Source organism: Ursus maritimus, unplaced genomic scaffold (assembly GCF_017311325.1).
Source record: "Ursus maritimus isolate PB19 unplaced genomic scaffold, ASM1731132v1 scaffold_2, whole genome shotgun sequence".
Lineage (NCBI taxonomy): Eukaryota > Metazoa > Chordata > Mammalia > Carnivora > Ursidae > Ursus > Ursus maritimus.
Genome location: NW_024424452.1, coordinates 9,658,739 through 9,662,297, shown reverse-complemented (window position 1 = coordinate 9,662,297; position 3,559 = coordinate 9,658,739).

Sequence of the window (3,559 nt, the reverse complement as noted above, 5' to 3'; positions counted from 1 at the left end):
CCCCCCCCCCCCCCCCCCCCCCCCCCGCCCACTGCCTCTGCTCTGTCCTCACTGTAGGGGGTGACATCACATCTGCTGGGGCTTTGTGCTTAGAAACCCAGGCATACCTTGGCTTGCCACCGCCCAGTTCATCGGCCAGTCCAGGGAATATCCTGAATCATTCTGTTCGTGGTAATCACACCCCCTTATTGGATGTGGTTTGTCTGCCCAGCTCCTTTCTCTGTAAGAACCGGACAACAAAGAACTTTTAGGGACAGATAGAGATCTTCTCTGACATCCCGACTTCCGCATGGTCCCATGCGGACACAGTCAGAGAGCAGAGTTCAGTCTGGAGTTGGGGCTCTGTCTGTTCTCAAGATGTGTGGCTCTGAGGCCGGGCAGGGTGTCCACCATCCATGGCCTGGCCCTCCTCTCCCCTCGGTGCAGGGACCAGTCCCTCCAAGTGGGGTCACTGGCTCTTTGAGCACAGGGACAGGAGGAGGCAGGGGAGCTCCGTCCAAGAGGGGCCCAGCACTCTGACAACGTCCCTGCGAGGAATGAGGCTGGCTCCAGAGAGGGTCCCCTGTACGTCAGTGTCCCAGAGAGCTGGGAGCAGAAGCGAGCTAGTCTGAGGTCCTTCCATGGCTGGTGCGATAATGTCTGGACTGTCTGCCAGGGCTGGGCAGTGTGGGGGGATCTACACTTCCCTGGCGCGCCCTTTTCCTCCCTTCCGCAGCCCTGACTGACCCCTGGGCCCATCCCCACAGCCCTGGGCTGAAGCCCCCACCTCTGTGCCACAGAGCGGACCACCCACCGCCCAGTAGTGCTCCTGGCACAGCCCAGGTGTGTGGCCCCCTGGCCTGCCTTTGGCTTGGGCTGACCCTCACCATCTTGTCACCCTCTTGCCAGCCCGGGGTGGGTGTGAGGGGGACAGAATGACAGAAAGGGCTGGATTGGGACTCAGAATCAGCCCAGCCCTGCAGACACCCACCAGACCCCACGGATGAATCATGCTTCGTGAAGGACCAGGAGGGTAAAGACAAAAAGTCTAAGTTGCCGAGGAGTGTGCCTTTGGGCTGGAGAGACAGGTGTACGGAGGGCACTGAGGCGGAGGTGGGCCCGGTGGGGGAACCCACAACTGGGAGCAGCTAACTTTGTGAGAGTTTAAGAATAAAATGCAAGTAGAAAGAGAAGAATTGGCTCATTAGTCACCTAAAATCAGAGTAGTTTTAGATTTCGTCATAGGGAAGATGATGTCTGGGGTGAGTTTTTAAAGGTAAATGGGAATTTCTCAGGCTGTTGGCTGGTAGGGGGGACAGGAAAATGCGGGAAAAGACATGAGCAGGTACAAAGACCTGGAGGTGTGGAAGAATGTGGCCCATTCTGGAAACAGTGAAAAGTTCAATGTGTTAGCGACAGTGATAGAAACGCAGTGGCTTCAACAAGATAGAAGCTTCTCTCCCCGCTCCCTGCCCCCCTTCTCATGGAAAAGTCCGGAGGGAGGCAGTCAGGGCTGACATGGTGGCTTGGCTCCATGAATTCTTCAGGGACCAGGCTCTTGCCAGCTCACCACACATTCCTGGAATGTGGGTTTTGACCTCTTGGCCCAAGATGGCAGTTAGAGTCCCAGCCATTGCACCCGCATTCCAGGCAATGGCATGGAGAAAGAGGTGAAGAAGAAGGGGGGAAAATACACACGTCAGTGTTTTAAAGGAAGGCTTTCAGAAGCTGACAGGTGACACTGTTTATAACCTGTTGGCCAGAATTTGGTTTGTAACCATCCTAGCCACAAGGACAGCCAAGAGATTATTCTGGGTGGCCACATGTCCAGCTAAAACTCAGGGGTTCAAATGCCACGGAAAAAGGGGAGGAAGGATATCAAGGCACAACCTGAGGTCTCTGCCAGCTTTGGCATGGCTGGAGCCAGCTGTGGGCGTAGGGGCTAGAGAGTCAGGGAAGGCCGTGGAGTGGACTCCTGCCCCATGGGTAAGGGGCAGGCCACAAACGTTAAGCAAGAGAGTGAACTGCTCTGACCTCTTCTGGGGGATGTTGGTGCCAGTAGTAGCAGTGTGTGGGGATGGGCAGGGGGTATCCACAGGCCTCCCCGCTCTCAGAGAGGGCGGCCGGGACACACAGGGAGCGAGGGGTGAAGGGTCCAGGTCCTACTTGCCCAGGGCCGTGCCCTTGCCCACCACAGCCATCCCTGGAGCTGACGGCTGGCTTCTAGCCCGGGACTCGCCACAGGACCCACTTGGAGGGCCTTGGAGAGCTCCGTGTCCAGGCTTCTCCTGCCTCACCACGCTGGCCACTGTGTCCGCTTTGATGTGGCTCGGCCCGAAGGGTTTCCTTCGTGGTCCCAATGGGCAACAGGGCGAGAGAGCCCCTCTCCATCTATCTGGAAGCCCAGGTGGGGACACAGGCTGCAGTCACTTCCTTTCCCACAATTCCCAGGTACAGGGAGTGGAGGACCACCCCCCCCCCAGCCCCGGCCCTCCTTCCTCTTGTCTGGATTATTTTCCTCATCAGAAACTCTACAGTCCAGTGTCATTCTCCAAGCCCGGACCTTGGTCAGTGACAGTGGAAGGTACTGGCATTAAACTTCATTCCTTTTCAAGATGGCACAGTTGTAGGGTTGGGTGTCTGACAGCCCCTCCTGTCTTCTTCTCCTCTTCGCAGGGCCTGTCCCGGGACAAGGTTCAGAACTGCAGAAGAGCAGAGCACAGGAATAGCTAAGCAGTTCCCTCCACCTCCCACCTTCAAGACGGAAGCCCGAAGGCTCTGGAAGGAGCTGGGGCGCGGGGAGGTTGCAACATCTGTCCCTTCTCCCTGTGCTTGCCCCAGAGTATGTCCAGGATGCCCTCCCCTTGTCCAGGGCAGATCGCAAAGTTAGTCCCCGGGAGGAGTGAGCCTCCCACCCCATTTAGGGTGGCCTTGGCCAAGACTGGCTGTGGCCAATGGGATACAGAGAGGAGGCGAGCAGAGCTCGGAAGCAGGCTTGTGTGACCGGGCTGCCCCCGACTGCTGACCCGGCTACGGGAAGCACATGGCCCAGTGGGTGCACCTGTCCGCGGAGGGTGAGAGATGCGTGGAGCAGTCCTGGACCCAAGCTGGAGCCAAGTGCAGCGTCCCGGCAGGATGAGCAGGAGAGAAATGTTCGTGGCTTCGAGCTTCTGGGTTTTCAGTGGCTTGTCGGGCAGCACCGTTGTGGCAACAGCTGACTGGCACTCTTAGGTGACCCCAGGGGCCCTTGTAGCTCCTAGTGTCTGTGATGGGACCCAGGCCGCCCTTGCTCAGCCAGGTTTGGACACGGACTTCTCCGAAGTGACTGGACGGTGTCCTCCCGGGAGCAAGGGAACCGTGCACACAGGGAAGGAGCCCTGCCTTCCCCCCGGCAGAGCGGAGGTGCGATCCCCCGGTCAGTGCTGCTCCCATGTCCCCGTGGCCAGGGCTTCTCAGGGGAAGACGATGATGCCAGACCCCGGCTGCCTGCCCTGATTATCTCCCTGTCCATCCGGCCTGGCCTGAATCTCGCACATGTCAACCCAGGACGTATGCACTCGTTTCCGAAGAAAAACTTGGG